The 20,145-nt window shown below is 46.9% G+C and overlaps 1 protein-coding gene across 1 annotated transcript in view; it reads left to right on the forward strand.

Annotated features, from left to right (window-relative positions):
* The window catches only part of sulf2b (sulfatase 2b), a 99,076-nt gene that overhangs the window by 37,328 nt on the left and 41,603 nt on the right, over nt 1-20,145 (forward strand). Inside the window, 1 exon segment of the mRNA XM_049582445.1 lies at nt 3,086-3,156. The gene's annotated coding sequence lies outside the window, so the exon portion shown is untranslated.

Consider the following 20,145-nt stretch of genomic DNA (forward strand, 5'->3'; position numbering starts at 1 on the left):
GTTTGGTTTGGTTTGGTCTGGTTTGTTGTGGTTTGGTTTGGTGTGGCTTGGTCTGGTTTGGTTTGGTTTGGTCTGGTTTGGTCTGGTTTGATGTGGTATGGTTTGGTTTGGTTTGTTGTGGTATGGGTTGGTTTGGGCTGTCAGCCCAGTGCAGCAAGGATTTTTGTCTCCAAGGCAACAGCTCTACCTGTTGCAGGTGTGTCTTTAACCGATGGGTTTTAAAAGCAGTGAGCTGACCCACGGCTAAAGTCCCTGTTATTGTTGCTGCAGGTGTTTTTCCAAGACGTCACGCTACCTGCCTGAGGGCGGGCAGACAGGCTTTTGGACCTACTCTGGTCCTACTATCTGTCCTGTCTCTCCTTCTCTCTCTCTCTCTCTCTCTCTCTCTCTCTGTCTCATTGTGTCATACGGATTACTGTTAATTTATTATGCTGATCTGTTCTGTACGACATCTATTGCACGTCTGTCCGTCCTGGAAGAGGGATCCCTCCTCAGTTGCTCTTCCTGAGGTTTCTACCGTTTTTTCCCCGTTAAAGGGTTTTTTGGGGAGTTTTTCCTGATCAGCTGTGAGGGTCCTAAGGACAGAGGGATGTCGTATGCTGTAAATATATGATATAAATACACTGAATGGATCACGCTGAAAAAACCAGGCCATAGAAAGTTTTACTGTGTTTGATAAAATGACCGAAGTGTAATATCACAGGTGTTTCCCTGTGAGTTCAGCAGGAACGTCTGACTCCTCAGTAGAATAAAGTCCGCACAGGAGGAATGAAGCCGGCAGCGTCCTGCAGATCACACACAGTTGAACTTCACAGCTGAGCTCTAATGAGCTTCTGACGTGACTCCACTTTGATTCGTGTGTCATGAAAACATCTGGACGCCTCGGGCTGCAGCTCCATCACAGTTCACAGATTCTAAACAAGAGGAAACACGAACATGACACATGTTTAGTGTCGACGCAGATTTACTGTTTCAGCTGTTTGAGCAGAAACATGATCAAACAATCAGACGTCTCCTGCTGCACACAGACGACCTGACACCACATGAAACACACGGAGACACACATTAACTATTAACACCTGAGATAGGACCAACATCAGACATTTGATTTTCATCAACCTGATCAGTTCAGTCACCAGAGGAACGTGCTGCCTGTGTTTCTGTAAATCAGATATGTTGCAGTTGTTTGTTTCATACGAATCATATCAGCGTTTCCAAAGTGACGTAGTTTTTGAGCTGAGCGTGTCATCAGCAGGTGGAGGGGATGGAGGACGGTGTAACACCTCAGAGAGACGCCTGCTGAGCTGCAGACAACACCAACAAATAACCAAACTGGTAGTGTTTCAGCCTGCAGCTGTTTCTAGCCAGGGTGGTGCCCTACAACGTGTTCTTTAAGGTCAAACCATGACCAAGTGGTTTTGGTGTGTAAACACGACCACACACACGACCACGCGCTAACGTGACCACACGTTAACGCGACCACACATAAACACAACCACATGTTAACGCAACCACACGTAAACACAACCACACACACGACCACGCGTTAACGTGACCACACGTTAACGCGACCACACATAACCACACATCTGCCCGAAGACAGAGTGGGACCTCATTGGGAGCTTGCCAGTAATTCAGAGTGCCATGTTAAGAACACGTCTGTGATCAAAGAAGAACTCACATTAAATTAAAGAAGGTGCTGTTTACTGTTTATGACATTTAAAAGAGAAACTCAGATCCATCATGGCGTTTAAAGCCTCAGTGTGCAGGAATGTCTCCCATCTAACGCTGAAATCATACATTGCAGTCAAACACATAGCGCACTCTAGCGCCTCACTGTTTCAAACGCGTGTTGCAACTACAGTAGCTGCTGTGTACCAAAAAGCTATGATACCATTGATGAAACCATGTCATGGGATGCTTCATGGAGTACTCATTCAGGCTGCTACACAGACACACGTGACGCCAGGTGACAAACCCCCTCCTCACCACGCTGGCTGTGGTTACAGCGTAGGACTGTTGGGGCGGGTGTAAATCCAAACAAACCAATCATGTCTGGTCTTTTGACGACTGACAAGTGGCTCAACCTCACACACCTCATCCCTCTCCTCACATCACTGCCTGTGACTGCATTACCTTTCTCCTTCAGCAGCTCTCTCCACCTGGGAAAGGCTGCCTCGATGTTGACCCTCGTTTTTTGAATTCGCCGCTCACGTTGCCTTTTTGATTCCCTTTGTGCTTTCTTGGCGACGAGCATTGCGTCTCCCGTGATGCTGCATGTGCATGACCCTGCACTATGCTCAGAGAGTGGGACTGTGTTATGCTGCAGTAGTGCCGGGGTCGTAGCGAAGCGCCTCTTGATCCTCTCCTTCGGCTCCTCAGTCACGCAGCGCTGGCCTAAGGCGGGGCTGTATGTCCCTCGCTGGCGGAGGTATTCTCAAGATGGCGAAACATTATGGAACCCCCCAGGCGACTCACCCACACAATGTACAAACAAATCTGAAATTCTCCTTTTACCAGAATAAGTCAGATTATTGGTGGAGGTAATGAAACACCAGTGATGACATGTTTATGAATGCAGACATTGCCAATAAACAACTGGAAATGTTTCACACTGTCCCTTTAAATAGTCAGTATGTCACACAGTGTGTACATTTATACTTATTCTACATAAACTATAAAGAAACCAATAAAAAAGTATTTGATTAAATTAATCATTTCTTTGTCATGTGAGCTGCACTCTGTTTGTTGTTGTGTTGTTGTGTAGTTGTGCTCTGACTGTTGTTTGTGTCTCTCTTGGTATTTTGAGCCACGCTGGTTGACTGCAGCTGTTTTTAAATCTGCTCTACGAACAAAGTTTGTAGAGCAGGTGTGACTTGTAACTGCTAACGTGCGTGCTGATGTACCACATGTGTCACTGGAGGTTTCCAACAGAGAAGTCAGACAGAGCATGTTTATGTTTGACCCCAGAATCATCAGGATGTTTGTAGTGCTGATGTGACGCTATAACGCAGCGTGCGTCCTGTAGGAGGCGCTGACAGCAGCTGTGGTTTAATGACGTCTCTGTTCTGTGTGTTTGTTTCAGGTCCCTGCTGAGCTGTACACACACACACTGTGTCACACACTGAGTACACTGCAGAGCGTCTGCTGCACAAGGTAACACATACACACACATACACACACACAGACACACACACAGAGGACCAATTTGTAATTAATGTGTGCGTGATGAATTCTTTGGTTTGTGCCTCCCGCAGTCGAACCGCTACAACGGGTTAGATACCACATCCATCATCAACACACACACAAACACACACACACACACACACACAGCACTGATGTGTGTATGTTTCTCATCTGTATCCATGGTTACATGTTTTGGTGTTTGAAAACGATTTAACACAGCTGATAGTTTGTGTTGTCAGCTCTCTGTGTGTGTGTGTGTGTGTGTGTGTGCAGACAGAGGTCAAAAGGTCAAGCAGCACTGCAGCTAACCCACTAACTGATTAGTTCAGCCTGCTGCTGGCAATGAGGCGGACTGCAGGAGGCACACACACACACACACACACACACACACACACACACACTCTGCCAAATGTTAGCAGACGGCTGCAGGATGCTGTTACTCTCTCAGTGGATCTTGTTTCTGAGGCGCCACAGCGACTGAACAGGCTGAAACTCACCTCTTCTTCTTCTTCTTCTTCTTCTTCTTCTTCTTCTTCTTCACCTGAGCAGAAGTTAACACCTGAGCTGTGTTTTCGCTGAAGAACTTGATGTCTGTGTACAAACTTTACTTCTTGTTTGGCCTGAACATCATGTGATCTGTGTTTCCATGGCAACAGGAAACTTTAGACAGTTCAAATTCAAAGCTTTATCACCACATACAAACAGAGACAGAACTTACCTTGGATGTGGAGCTCAGTGTCTCCAGAGACTCTTCTGTCCCTCTGTGTTCAGTCTGTTCTGTTGGGACAGTGTTGATGCGTCGCTGACATCAAATCTGACGGCTCTCTGCTGAGATGCACGATACAACAACTGTGACAGATAATCTGTCTGCTCTGTGAGCTTGGACCAAATGGAGGAGAGTTTAACACATGTACGTTTGTACGACTCTTCTAAGAGATGCTCTTCATTTATTTTCTCCAGCTCTGACAGGATGTGCTCAGCTTCAGTCTTGAGGTTTGTCACTCAACACAGGGACACGGGAAGGTGGTGGTGGAGCTAAAGTTGTGTTCTTCATGACTGAAGGACTACTGCTCACAACATCAGCTCCTGCACCAGTCACTAGATGGTTAAACCTCAGCTCCTTAATCACCTTAATAAGCTTAATACAAACCCAAGTGTTGAGTCTGAGACCTGGGTGAATGAAATCTCAATCTCAATCTCAAGATGTGGTTGAGTAGTGATTGTCTGTGGATCGGTGAGTCCTGACAGTGACAACCAGGAGGAGCCCAAACATCCTCGGGCGTCTGACGTCTCCTCACAGCAACAAACACAACTAATATTTCCTTTGATCCATCCGTTATCTGAATCTGTGTGTCGGGTTCAGGTTCCTCTGAAAGCAGACAAGCTGACAGCTTCACCATCTGACGATCTGATGGCTCCAACACAAAGCACGTCTGATGGTTTTCTTCCTTCATGACATGAAACAAACATATGAAATGTCCGACTGACCGTGAAGTGATTCCCAGGACGTGTTTGTTCCATCTGAATGATCCATGATCAGAAAAACAGACGTTTGGTTTCTTTTTCTGAGACAAATCACATCAGCTGTGTGTTTGAAGTCTGAGAGGATCCATCACATCACACACACACACACACACGCACGCACACACACACACACACACACACACACACGCACCTCACTGTCTCTTTGTTCTGTCACTTCCAGCAGTGGTGACAAACTACACAACACTGTTACTTGAGTCAAAGACACTTCAGGTCACATGTGACTCCAGAACAGGTGAAGGTTGTCTCTGGTGATCGGTGACGTCACATGTGACATGTGCGTCTCTGTGACTCGCTGCGGAGCCGTCTGGTCCTGCCTGATGCAGCTGCCATACCGAGCTGTGATGCAGTTTGTTAGCACACTTTCCTGGGACAGCCCTGCTCTTCTCAGAACGTAGAGAGTGATTGGTGCAGCAGGTGAATGAATCTTGGCACGACCTGTTGACTCGTACCTGTTGTTAAAGTGAGTGACGAACACGTCAGTGTTTGTGAGACTCTGCTTCACTGTGGTGTTACAACAGGGATTAATCAGAGTGTTTCCTCACATGCCTGTGGGGATCAGCTGCTGGTTTGGTGGCCGGTCCTGAAGGAACAGAGACACGTCTGAGCTGAGGTCACGCTGCCGCTGCTCGCTTCGATCCCATTGGACAAACCACCATCAGTCATTCATGGACACAGAGATGAAGATTAGAATCAACAAGTCACAGTCCTCCTGTCTGGAGCTGCTCTTTGTCTTCCATTAGTCCACAGAGCAGCCCATAATAACCAGCATCACACATGGTCACCATGACGACAGCAATCAGAAAGAGTCAACAGAGAGAGAGAGCTGTCCTCTTTGCAGGCCGGACTCCCTCCATCATCATCATCATCATCGTCATCATCATCATCATCATCATCGTCTGTGTTGTAGGACTGGATTTGAATCTGAAAGCTCTTTTGTTGTTTGTCTGAAAGGAGCTCACACACACACACACACACACACACACACACACACACACACACACACACACACAGTAGCTGTGAGGAATACAAAGCAGTGGAGCTGATTTTTTTTCTGTTCATTGCAGAACAAATTAATTTCTAAATTGACTGCGCCGCTTTAAACAGATTCAGACGGCTGATGTGTCGGAGCAGAGAGGCAGAGATGCAGAGATGCAGAGAGCAGCTCAGCTCCTCAGGAAAATGTTGAGCTGCAGTGTTTCTGCAGGACACAAACATTTATATGTTTCATGTGAAGGTTTGTAAAGTGACGTAGTATCTGAGCTGAGTGTGTCATCAGCAGGTGGAGGGGAGGGTGGATGGAGACACACCTGAGCAGGTGGAGGAGAGGGTGGATGGAGACATGCCTGGGGCCTCATGTACAAAGGGTGCATACGCACAAAAACGTGGCGTACGTCCTTTTCCACGGCAAAGTTCAGATATATCAAGAGTGAAATGACCGTGGAAATGTGCGGTGCCTCACGCCAACTTCATGGCTGGCGTACGCACGTTTCTACAGCTGTTGATCCTTTGGCGACACTTAGAGGTGATGCTGGGAAACTGTTATAATAAATAAATGTGAAAACAATTAGTCCTCAAGAGTGATGTGCACATCAGAGACACATCAACAATTAACACTGATGAACAATTAACACACCCACGTGTTTGCTATTAGATTAGTGGATATAAAAGCATGCGCAAAGTGGTGCCAAAAATACCGTTAACAACGTTTTAGCAGTATTTGCCGCATTGGTTCCCGAGGGCAATCCTCCTGGAACTGTGCGCAGAGCTGCGGCCGACCTTGGAGCGTGATACAGCCAGGAGCCATGCGCTGCCTGTATCCATACAGGTGCTGACCACACCGGGACTATAATAAATAAATGTGTCATGAGTCATCCCAGCTGTGTGGGACGGAATTATCCGCATGTCAGCCAGGTATATCAAATTCCCATACAATGCAGCTGGACAGGCCAACATTAAAGCGCAATTTGCAGCGAGAGCCGGTTTTCCTAATGTTACCGGAGCTATCGACTGCACACACATTATAAAAGCGCCATCGCAGGATGAATTTGTTTTTGTCAACAGGAAGCATTTTCATTCGATCAATGTACAGATCATATGTGATGCGCAAATGCAATTAACCAACATTGTGGCGAGGTGGCGTGGTTCAATGCACGATTCATACATTCTGAGTAACAGCATGGTTGGGAACAGACTACTACCTGGCACTGTGCATGATGGGTGGCTTCTTGGTGAGCAAATAATTCATTCGTTTAATTATCCTAATATCAATCCCCCTGATGCGCACTGAACATGTCCACCCCCAAATATTATCCTGCCTTCACAGCATCAGTACTAGTCAGTGGTTAGAGTTAGTGACTTGTTGTTTTTTAAACTACAGCTTCAGAGCTTTCTAACAAGCCCCTGATTGTCTCTGTGTGTGAAGTACTCATGTCAATAAACCCGTGCGTAAAGTGTGACATTTCCTAATCAGCCTCACCTTTTCCCTGGCGCACTTCTGCATTCATTTACAACAATACTGTGTGATCCGTGTAAGTGGTGTATAAAATTAACAAATATAAACTGTAAATCCAGTTCATATAATTAATTGTCTGCTTTCAACTGACCCCAGGCAACTCTCTGTTCAAACGGGTGAGCTCCTCCTCTCCTGTCCCCCTGCCTGTTTTGGTCACACTTTGGCGGTGGGCAGCCCTCCTCTGCTTCACGTCCACCTTAATGTCGGACCACTTCATTTTTAATTCTGCGTGTGTACCCTTTTCTGACCCCACTGCATTGACAGCCTCACACACACTCTCCCACTCACTCCTCTTGCGTTTTGTATTGATGCCGGAGGACAGCGTGCCAAAAAGTACATCTTTGCGCGCCTCCACTTAAATGAGTAGCGTTTCCAATTCGCATTCTGTGAAGATTTTCTTTTTTTCCCGTCTTCTTCATTCTTTTGTTTTAGTTTTCTGATCGTGCAGAGAGGGCAATCTCAGGTGCGGGGTTCATTTAAATATGATTTGCATATTTAAATGGGGGCGTGGAGAGGGAGGGGTCGGGTTCTCCAGCATGTGTGCTCAATTCCACGATGATTGAGAGGTACAAAGGAAATGTGCTTGGATTCATGTGTACGCACAGATTCATACATCTGGATATTTTTGTACGTACAACGTTTTCTGGATTCAAGCGTACGCCATGTTTCAGTCGGAAATCCACGCAGGTCTTTGTACATGAGGCCCCTGAGCAGGTGGAGGGGAGGGTGGATGGCGACACACCTGAGCAGGTAGAGGAGAGGGTGGATGGAGACACACCTGAGCAGGTGGAGGAGAGGGTGGATGGAGACACACCTGAGCAGGTGGAGGAGAGGGTGGATGGAGACACACCTGAGCAGGTGGAGGAGAGGGTGGATGGCGACACACCTGAGCAGGTAGAGGAGAGGGTGGATGGAGACACACCTGAGCAGGTGGAGGAGAGGGTGGATGGAGACACACCTGAGCAGGTAGAGGAGAGGGTGGATGGAGACACACCTGAGCAGGTGGAGGAGAGGGTGGATGGAGACACACCTGAGCAGGTAGAGGAGAGGGTGGATGGAGACACACCTGAGCAGGTGGAGGAGAGGGTGGATGGAGACACACCTGAGCAGGTGGAGGAGAGGGTGGATGGAGACACACCTGAGCAGGTCTAGGAGTGCGTGGTTGCAGACACACCTGAGCAGGTGGAGGGGAGGGTGGATGGAGACACACCTGAGCAGGTAGAGGAGAGGGTGGATGGAGACACACCTGAGCAGGTAGAGGAGAGGGTGGATGGAGACACACCTGAGCAGGTGGAGGAGAGGGTGGATGGAGACACACCTGAGCAGGTGGAGGAGAGGGTGGATGGAGACACACCTGAGCAGGTGGAGGAGAGGGTGGATGGAGACACACCTGCAGACACTGTTCAACACCAACTAACTACTAAACTGGTTGTTTGTTGCTGGGTCTCCAGCGGTCGTCGTGGCAACAGCACAGAGTGTGTTAAAGGTCCAGAGGATTTAGTGACGTCTGTCAGCACAGAGACATGTTCTTTGTTTAGGCTGTGACAGTGGATCATGTGTGTGTGGCTGCAGCGTTAGCTCACTGGAAGTTGTTCATCTCCACTTTAACATGACGACTACAAACGTTGGCGTCTGTCGGAGCTCTGACGAGGATTAATGCTGACGTTAGAATGGACGGTTCAGAGGAACCAAAGGATGGGGACACGAACCCCCCGGAGAAAAGTTTGACAAGCGTCCTGGCTCTGAGCTCCTCAACAGCCTCCGTCAGATCCGCTGACCCAGACTGTGATCTGCTCCTCTGATAGGAGAACCAGAGGGAGGGCGGGACGTCGGTGGGCGGGGTCTGTTGTCTGTCCTCCAGTGTCCACACACAAAGGAAGACGTTTCACATCACAAATCAGTGTTTCTCTGACGCTGCTCGTTGTGGAGGAGCTGCTGACATGAACACATGAATGTCTCTATCTAGAGTCAGTGTTTGGTTTGTCCATTCTGGGCTACTGTAGAAACATGGCGGTGCAACATGGTGATCTCTGTGGACGAGGACCTGCTCCCTGTGGAGATATAAACAGCTCAGTCTGAAGGAACCAGAACACAACCATCAGATCAGATGGAGATCCCACAGAGTGCAGCTGTGGTGACGACACGTTATGAACATGTGTTAAATACATAAATCTCTCTCAGCCCCACTGGTCAGTAAATAAAATGGGGCTTAGTGCAGTGAATACGTCACCTTGTTCTTTGCTCTGATTGGCCATCGTGCTATCCAATTGCGTGCGGCAGCATTTGAAATGCGTCAGTTAGTCCCGCCCCTTGGGTAGGAGGCTGGATCGTGAGGGCCAGGCTGGATTTCCAGGTTAAATGATCACAGTTCTGATGATGGTTTGTGTGTGTGTGTGTGTGTGTGTGTGTGTGTGTGTGTGTGTGTGTGTGTGTGCACGGGTGAGCTGACTGAACAGAGCGTGTGCAGCAGCGTCTCATTAACATTGTTAACACTTGTTTTTAACCAAATATGTGTGAGAAGAGAACAACGTTTACAGTGAATCAGTTTAACGTGAGATTTTATTGCGACTCTTGACTTCCGTCAACAGTTCACAGCCGTCTCCATGGTGACACGTCCTGATTTCAATGGTTCAACTAAATGTGGTGGAGATGCTGCTTCAGTCACAAACTGACTGTTAAACATATTTTAATATAAAACGTGATTTGAATATTTTGTATTTAACGTGTCACATGTGCTGAACATGATTTATAAAGTCACACATGGGATCAGACTGTATCTGTGTCACACATGTTCAGTTTGCTCTCTGAACGCCACATCCTGTCCGTCCAGCGTTCTTCCTCCTCAGAGCAGGAAACTGATGTTCAGTGGTTTCATTAGCATTTTATTTCATCAGTCACTTCCTGCATCAGAGGAACGAGCTGCAGAGCGTCTTCTCACCGGAGGACAAAACACCGTCTATCAATCTATCTGTCACTCCCTCCATCTGTGTGTGTGTGTGTGTGTGTGTGTGTGTGTGTGTGTGTGTGTGTGTGTGCTCGCCGCTCCGCAGAGCTGTGAGATAAGAGCAGTTCATTAGTCAGATAACTCCTCTACGCTCCTGCTGCTGCTCTCCTCCTCTCCTCATCTCCTCCTTCTCTCCTCCTCTCCTCTATCTCTGCTCTTCCTCCTTTTTAACAAAATGCTGATGTTGTTTCTTTCGACCTCAGATTTATATGTGAATTTTTCCTTCTGGCCTTTCTTTGTGTCCTTCTCCTGCTCCTCCTCCTGCTTCTTCTTCTTCTTCTTCTTCTTCTTCTTCTTCTTCTTCTCTGTCTGCCATTTTGTTTTTACCTCAGTCATGTGTCTGTCTGTGAATCATACCTCAACACAGCTTCAGACCTTCTGACCTGATGTGATGTTGGGCTTCACAGTATTTATTTTCATGTTTTAACATCAGCTTTATTTATTGAGCCTGTAAGATCCATGGAGTCCTCCCCCTGCACCTCCCCCCAGAGACCGCTCCCCCCTGCACCTCCCCCTGCACCATCACATCCTGACAGCTACAGCAGTAATAACTCCAGACACTGACTGCAGGAGACACAACACGTGACAGGAACACATCAACACATTCACTCCTGTATTATAATAGTATGGATGGATGGATGGATGATGGATGATGGATGGATGGATGATGGATGAATGATGGATGGATGGATGGATGGATGGATGGATGATGGATGGATGGATGATGGATGGATGGATGGATGGATGGATGGATGGATGGATGGATGGATGATGGATGAATGATGGATGGATGGATGGATGATGGATGGATGGATGGATGATGGATGGATGATGGATGGATGGATGGATGGATGGATGGATGGATGATGGATGGATGGATGGATGGATGGATGATGGATGGATGGATGGATGGATGATGGATGGATGGATGGATGGATGGATGGATGGATGGATGGAGGGCTGATCATATAGATGGAGGTGTGTAGATGGAGAGCACATTAAAAAGATGAGTGGAAGTATAAATAAGGAGGTGGGTGGAGCCTGTGTTTGAATGTGGAGGAGAGAGAGCTGATGTGTTAATGAGGTGTTTTAAAGATGCTTCTGTCTTCGTGTGTGTGTGTGTGTGTGTGTGTGTGTGTGTGTGTGTGTGTGTGGTAGCGTACAGCAGATGGTCAGAGTGTGTCTTAAAGGGATATTCCACCCTGAATCACTCTGTTGTAAAGTCTCCTGTTTCATTGGTTAAAATTTGGCCGACATGTTAATTGTGATCCTTGTTCTCTCTCCTGTGTGTGTGTGTGTGTGTGTGTGTTTGGACACACACCATTCCTCTTTTGTTTTCCATATGTTCAGCTTAGAAGTCATGTTTTTGGCCTGTTAAGACAGAAAACGTTCATCCTCTGTGCCACATATGTTCTGCAGGATGTGATCACTTCCTGGTTACGGTTTTCCAATCCACAGAGTGTTTCTGTCACTGGGATGGAGACGGGGTGGATGGTGGGATGTAAGGAACACAAACACAGAGTGGAGAAGAGCTGCAAGATGAAATCATTTTATCCTGATTGGAGTTAGCAAAGTGCTGAACTGAAAGTTAGCTGTTGGAGGACGTGAGACGCTCAGCAGCCGCTGTCAGTCTTTACTGCACCTGCTCTTTGGGCCACGCAGTGATGATCCCCACATCATCAGGGTTGTTCAACACACGGCAGCTGAACCTTGTTGGCTTCATGCACCACTGAGCAACTCTTATAGGTGTGAACGGGGCCCCGCCTCCAACGCTGTGTCCAGGTCCCTGAATACACCCATGAGGTCACTGCCAGGCGCATGCAGAATACACGGCGTGGACTCTACAGTTCATGAGAGTGACTTCTGCCCAGACACCTTTAGCTGCACGCTGTTAGCAACACGTGCTGAGGTTAGCGCAACAAGCTGATTGGCTGTGAGTCAGTCTCACTATGGCGGCACACATTTAAGCCGAAGACCCGTCTGCAGGTTTCTGGTCAGCGTGTGAGCGTCGCTCCGCAGTCGTAGGAGGTGTAAATAGAAACACATCCAACATGCTAACGAACATTTGACAGCATCACTCACACGATGATGACACATGTTTGGATGCTCTGTGTGTTTAAATAAAGCTCAGGTGGAAATGATTTAAACACTCTGCTGATGCATTATGTTTCAGTCGGGACCTGCTGCCTGATGGGAAAGTGTCTGTGTTGGTTTGGTGTCGAACACACGTGTTTGAAATGTTCCTTATTTTAATCATTAAGTTATCAGAGGGTTAAATGTTGCATCCATCCTCAGCAGGAGGAGTCTGTCTGTCTGTCTGTCTGTCTGTCTCTGTCTGTCTGTCTGTCTGTCTGTCTGTCTGTCTCTGTGTGGTGGATCCTGATGTTTCCTCCCTTGCTGTAGTGAGGCGTGCCGTCAGTGTTCGTGTCTTCAGTGTAGCGTCTCAGCCGCAGATTTGAGGACAGTCTCGTGTTAATCTGAGCTGAAAGCACTAAAACAAATGTGGTTGTTTCCTCCCAGTTAAACTCCTCCTCCACTTTAAAAGTTTCCACCGAGGTTTTTTTCATCGTGACTGAACACTGGGAGTTTATTTGAGGCTGGTTGAAGCTGTGTCTTGAAGACTGATGGCGGGAGAAACGCAGTCATCAGATTCTCCTGAGACGTCCGGGACAGGAAACATCAGCAGGCTGAAAGTGGAGAGAAGATGTGCATTTCCATTTGATGCTCTCGTGGAGCCGCCGCCATCCACCTCATCAATAAAGCAGCCACAGAGCGCCAACGTGACGAGAGCCATCGCTCTGCTGCTGCAGCTCTCAGATAAATGATTCAGACCTGGACACTGTGCAGCTGTTTAAAGACAACACAGATTAAAGTGTTAGAGTGTGGGTCATCATCATCATCATCATCATCATCATCTGTTTAATGAGCGCAGCTGAGTCCAGATCAATTCATGGACTCTAAATGGAGACAAAGGCCAAAGGCATCAGTCAGTGTCAGAAACATCAGTGTGTGTTATTCATCACGTGATGTCACTATGACACATCTCTGTGCAGCCCTCACACACTGTGCACAGAACAACGTCCTGATGGTTCGTCTTCTCCTCTGTGGAGCAGCAGCAGGAAACGTCACGACAATAAAGAAATCAGACTTTGATGTTTGTATAAAAAGTAAAGTCCTGAAGGTGAAGAAGAAAAGACCGGACGCCCTGGATCGACGGACTGACTGTGAGCTCTGACGACTCAGTCTCACTTTTGTTTAACAGCGTCCGGCGGCCTCAGAGGGAAACGCAGCCGCGCAACAACATGAGTCAGCGTGTGAAAGTCCAAGAAGGGCGCACTTCCTGTTTCCCTTTTTCAGTGATGAATACAGACGACCGCTGTCTGCTGCCGTGGAGACTTGTTTCCTCTCACTGGTGTCTGAGGTGTAACTGGTGTCTGAGGTGTAACTGGTGTCTGAGGTGTAACTGGTTTCTCAGGTGTAACTGGTGTCTGAGGTGTAACTGGTTTCTCAGGTGTAACTGGTTTCTCAGGTGTAACTGGTCTCTGAGGTGTAACTGGTGTCTCAGGTGTAACTGGTTTCTCAGGTGTAACTGGTCTCTGAGGTGTAACTGGTGTCTGAGGTGTAACTGGTGTCTCAGGTGTAACTGGTGTCTGAGGTGTAACTGGTGTCTCAGGTGTAACTGGTGTCTGAGGTGTAACTGGTGTCTGAGGTGTAACTGGTGTCTCAGGTGTAACTGGTGTCTGAGGTGTAACTGGTGTCTGAGGTGTAACTGGTGTCTCAGGTGTAACTGGTGTCTGAGGTGTAACTGGTGTCTCAGGTGTAACTGGTGTCTGAGGTGTAACTGGTGTCTGAGGTGTAACTGGTGTCTGAGGTGTAACTGGTGTCTCAGGTGTAACTGGTGTCTGAGGTGTAACTGGTGTCTGAGGTGTAACTGGTGTCTCAGGTGTAACTGGTGTCTGAGGTGTAACCAGATGTAAATCACAGGTCGATCATTAAACTCAGAGACTTCTTGCTTCAGGCTGGTGTGAGTGGACGGAGAGGGTTGGCTGCTGCTGTGAGGAGCACCTTCATCTCACCCTGATGACTCCTCTCCTCCTGCTCTGACTCCCTCTGCTCTCTCTGGTTACTCCTTCCTGTTTTTCTGCCTCTCACATGGACTCAGAGTGAATCAGCACATGGAGCTTTTTTTATTTCCCCGCGCTGTGTCTGAAAATACACAGAAAGTGATGAAGAGATACAGAGACAATGGAGAGAGTCGGAGCCAGAGGGAGGAGTGATGGAGAGGAGGAGAGGAGGGAGGGAGAGAACAGGACATATAAAAAGATTTACAGAAAGAGATAAAGAGACGGAGAGGGGGCGACAGAGAGGAGGAGGAGGAGGAGGAGGAGGAGGAGGAGGTGGAGCAGCAGCAGCAGCTCAGCTGTTGTTACAACAGGGAGAGCGTGCACTCATCGAGGGGACAGAGCTGTTGCCACGGGGATTATTACCATGTCTGCCGCCGCAGTAACAGCCAACAGGAGCTGAACTGAGGGAGGTTGTAGGTTTGGGGCAGAGCTGACGAGCAAGGCAGCAGGAGGCATCATGGGAAGGAGGTAGGAGACAGAAGAGAGGAGCACTGGAAGAAAAGACAGAGAGACATAGAGACAGAGGGACAGAGAGACAGAGATTGTGCAGCGTCCTCTGTGAGGAAGTGAAAGAGGAAGAGGAGCGACAGAGGAACAGAAAGAGAGAAGTGATGCAGAGTTTGAGAATATTTCTGTCCTCTTTTCTTCCTCCTCCTCCTCTTCTGGACCTCTGATCTTCACACTGAGCAGAATTAACAGTAAGTGACTCGGCGCTGATCTCAGGTCTGTTCAGGTTTGTTCAGGTTTGTTCAGGTCTGTTCAGGTCTGTTCAGGTCTGTTCAGGTCTGTTCAGGTTTGTTCAGGTCTGTTCTGGTTTGTTCAGGTCTGTTCAGGTTTGTTCAGGTCTGTTCTGGTTTGTTCAGGTCTGTTCTGGTTGTTGTGGTTTTGATTTGATTCTGTTGTGAACGTCTTGTGTTTCCTGGACTGAGAACAGAGCAGCGTCCTGTGATCTGATCTTGCTGCAAAGATGCTGCACTAAACTTTCTGTACAGAGATCAGTGAAGAGAGGAGCTCCTCGTGTGTGTGTGTGTGTGTGTGTGTGTGTGTGTGTGTGTGTGTGTGTGTGTGTGTGTGTGTGTGTTGTTTGGTTGTTTCCAGTTTGTCAAGTCACAGAAATATTTTCATTTACGAGTCATAACATCTGTAAATTCAACACAAAGGATCTGCAGTGTTTCTGCGTCTCAGGAACAGGAAGATGACGTCCCCACTTTTAACCCTTTAACTCTCATTACTCTTTGTCTCACTTGTATTTGGGGGAAACCCGACATCAGGCTCTGAGTTTGGGAACTGTAGTTACTATGTGAGGCTGTGGCAGTGACGTGGAGTCTGTGAGCTGCAGCTTCAGCCTCGTCTTCATTGAACCTGTGTTCATTTAGATTGTGTCAGACATGAACTGGTCTCAAGCTGCAGTGAGTCACAATCTGATCTGATGGTACTGTTTTCTTTAACCTCTCTAACTCCGCCAGGACGCCGGCGTCCTCGCTCCCCCCCTCCTCTGTTAAATGGTATCTCCCAGGCGCACTACGTCATCAAACCATGTGATGTTTGGTATTGCCGGATTCAGGAAGCTCTCGACTTTTCAAAAATAACATCGTTTTTCTTTTATTTATTATGTATTTTGCACCAGAGCAGCCTAAACACACACAGTCCATAATCATGATGAGTGGTGACAAGTCATGTCATGCCGTTTTTCGAAGGGGAAAGTTAAAGGATTACTCACGATCTTATGTGGAGCTGTTAGCAGGGACTTAGCTGGTTTATAAAAGGTAAGAGTCTCACTCCTACCACTATTTTTGGCTGAGATACACCGTCTAGAAAGTGGGATCATAACTTTCATGTTTCATATGGCTTTATTTGGTGATATTTTATGGTGTTTCTGTGTCATAAACAACATCAGCTATCATAATCACACCTGATTTCAATAAGGTACAATGTTTGAAGCTGGCTGAGTGTTGTTTGATCACTGATAGTACTGTTTTGAAGCAGAGTGACCCACTTGTCATTTGGAGCTCCGCCTGGATCTTTTCATGGTAAAAACACTGTAGAATGGTCATACTTTGAGCAGTCTTCTTCAAATTTGAAACAAGTGTTCATTGATAGTGTGCCTACAGCCCCACAGTGTCATTTACCTGCTCAGATGAAGCCACAGACAGTTATTCATCCTGATTATTTTATTTTAGGCAAAATCTTAAGTTTTTTACTGACTTCAGAGGCCCATTACTCTGTCTCTGTATCACCTAGAGTGTTTCTGACACTTTCACAAGAAACTTCAGGGAGTTTTCTTTCTGGCAAGACCTCATGCATGCATGTAGTCAGAGCGGTTCAGAAGCTACAGTCATTTTAATTTGGGTCATTTTAGGCGTTTCTGCTACAAAATGGATCAGCTGAAAATCAGAAGCATTTTGTTTCTTTCACCTCGGAATGAGCTGTGTATATCTCCTCAGGGAGCAGGTCCTCGTCTACACAGATCACCATGTTGCAACGCCATGTTTCTACAGTAGCCCAGAACAGACAAACCAAACACTGACTCTAGATAGAGACATTCATGTGTTCATAGTCAGCAGCTCCTCTGTGACAAGCAGCGTCCTGAAAACACATTTTTTAACATAAAGTCTTTGCTCAGTGTTCAGTGTTCGTCCTGGTTTGAGTCAGCTGGGTCTTTTTTATAAAACAGCGTAGGATCCGCACTGAAAATGTTCGCACAGACAAAAGCCAAAAATGGCGTGTACCAATAAAGTTTCGATGATTTCTACATTCAGGCTCCACCTCACCGTCTGTGTCATCTCCAACATGTTGGTCAGCATGAGTCAGAGTTTCTCCATCAACACTGTTTTTACATATCATGACTTCAGCATGTTTCAGGTGTACGCAGTGATTATATGTGACACCTGTGTGTTTCTGAGAGGAAGAGAGATAATTCAGCTCCTCAACAATCAACACTGAAGGAATTCTGACCAGGAGAAATCTGTAATCTGTAATCTGTAATCCTCCTGAATCTGATCAGCTCCTGTCTGCAGTGTGACACAGGATGTGTTTGGACTGATGTTACTTAAATGTGAGGGTGTTCAGGTGTGTCTGAGCTGGTGTGATGATGATGATGATGATGATGGTGATTCAGAGTGAGAGTAAATACCTACTGACATGTTTATTGATAACAGGAAATATCAGCCGACATATTGATCCAACAGACTGAAGAAGAATTGATCTCTGTGTCTGTGACGCACACACATGATCTACTGTAAGTCCCGACCGCAGAGGTCTGGTTGGACTGAACAGGAAGTGATGATGATGTGACCTCTGACCTCTCCTCTCATCTCTCTGCTTGTTAAAAACACTCATGAATATGGAGCAGCAGCTCTGAATTATCGCTGCATCTCTTTACTGACACTCGCCACATTTCATATGGAGCCAGCTGCCTCCACGCCGAGCCCCACCCACAGCTCATGAATATTGATGAGCAGATAGATGGTGATGGAGGAGCAGCAGGACGACAGACGACAGGAGTTATGATTCCCGGGGGAGTTAGGAGCTCCTGTTCACTGCTCAGGAGAGCGTGACTGCACATTTCAACACGCGTGATGTCGTATGATAATGTGGCCAAAAGTATGTGGACAGCTGAGCACCTCCTCCATGTGTGAGATTTAAAGCATCAGTGAGGTCGGGGAGCAGGTCTGGTTTGGTCGTTCCACAGTCTTGAGGTGGAAGATGTTGGCACACATTTCCCTGAATGTTGATCCCTGCTCCCGTTCACACACAAGCCCATACAGGAAATGTTCCTGAACACACAGGTGTGAAAGGGGCTTTAGATTTGTTTTTTCTTGTGTGAATTTGCAGCATGAAGCAGTGACGTGGGGAGAAAGTCACATCAGCTCCACTGTCGTTAGACTTCAGCTCAGCTCGTAGATCTGCTCTGACCACTGACTGCAGCGCTGAGCGACTGTGAGCCAGACTGAGGCAGGAAAATAATCCCTCTGGTTCATCTGGTCTCAGGTCAGTTATTAGGTCAGTTTCATAATGAGGCTGTGACATAACAGGAACACAGTGAGGTGGATTACTGACAGACTGTGTTGGGTCGCTGCAGGACAGAACACATATTTACTGAACAGAGCCAACAGCTGCAGCGCTCTGCATCAGGCCAGATGTGATCCAGGATCTGGTCCAGGATCTGATCCCACAGTCTCAGGATTACTCTCAGTCCACAGTGCCTCAGCTGTAAGGTCTCAATCAGGGCAGGAACCACCGAATTCTCTGCAGCAGTGTCAGATGATCAAGAGCACACCTGAGGCTGCGTTCACACCTGCCCTGTTTGGTTCAGTTCAGTCGACCTCAGGTGTGTTCAGTGTGGTTGGTTTGTGCAGGTGTGAACACACCAAACCAACCGGACCGAGACCTTCTTGAAGAGGTGGTCTCAGTCCGGTTCCAAAGGAACTCTGGTGCGGTTGGTTTGTGGTGAGAAGGTGTTCCGACCTGGATGTGAAGCAACTGCAGTCACATGACACATTGTTTGGGTTAAACATGAGCATGTTACAGTCCTGGAGGATTATTAATGTGCACCTCCTCCTGTACTGCCTTAATATGCACATTCAGCACATCCAATGCATCAAAACATTGTTTTCTAGTTGGAGCCGCGTTTGCCTCGTTTTCAAACTGTATGCTTTGACTAAAATGAACAATGACAGCAATATAGTCCACGATGAGCAGCGCTAAAATCAACCTGCGTAGTTGTCCCTCCATTGTGACATTAGAAAGTGTCACATTTATCTTGCAAGTGTACTCTTCTTCAACGTTTGCTTTACTTCCTGGATTTTTAGAAGACAGAAGTAGAAAAATCTCTGTTGCTCCACTAACAGGACTCAGACGGGTTAATGTCACATTACATCACAAATTCATATGATTTCTCTATAAAAATAAACTTTAAAGAGTCGATAAAGAATTAAGTTTCTTCCTCAGAAATTCAGTTCAGAGGTTCTAACTTTTTCCTTTTAATTTGGTAAAAATGATTTCCTCCTTGCAGCAGTTATCTCCAGTCACAGATGGCGTCAGACGGTTTACAGCCTGTAATCCAGGAGAGAAACTTTTAAACTGTAAATCTGTTCAGAGTTTGAGTTGAATTCAGTCCTTCTTTAATCCAAGCTGAAACATGTTTCCACCTTCTGATGAAAAGATGGCCGCAGAGCCGAGCCCAGGAAACTCACCGAGGTTATCGTCACAAGGAAGAAATAAGAAAACATGACGTTATGTTATATTTTAAATGTTTGAATCCTGTAGTTTTCAAAGATGTTGATGAGGTTTATTGTCAGTAAATTCAGGGTTAAGTCTCGTCCGCACCGCACACAGAAAACAGATATTAAAATGTTTTCTTTTTTTTTAAAGATATTTTTAGGGCATTTTTTGCCTTTAATCGACAGGACAGTGAAGCGTGAAGGGGAGGGAGGGAGTGACATGCAGCAAAGGACCACAGGCTGGACTAGAACAGGGGCCGCTGCAGCAACAGCCTTGTACATGGGGCGCCTGCTCTACCACTAAGCCGCTGACGCCCCAGATATTCAAATATTTTCAAGCAGAAATAGAATAAAACAAAATAAGAAAGAAAACCGAGCAAATAAATCAAAGCTTCTAACCAGGAGAAGTGCTTCTGATCTGTAACGTCGACAGGAAGTGACCACCATGAGACGGCGTATCATCTCTAGTCAACGACTCTCTGTGCTTCTGATCTGTAACGTCGACAGGAAGTGACCACCATGAGACGGCGTATCATCTCTAGTCAACGACTC

Source organism: Epinephelus fuscoguttatus, linkage group LG7 (genome assembly GCF_011397635.1).
Source record: "Epinephelus fuscoguttatus linkage group LG7, E.fuscoguttatus.final_Chr_v1".
NCBI lineage: Eukaryota > Metazoa > Chordata > Actinopteri > Perciformes > Serranidae > Epinephelus > Epinephelus fuscoguttatus.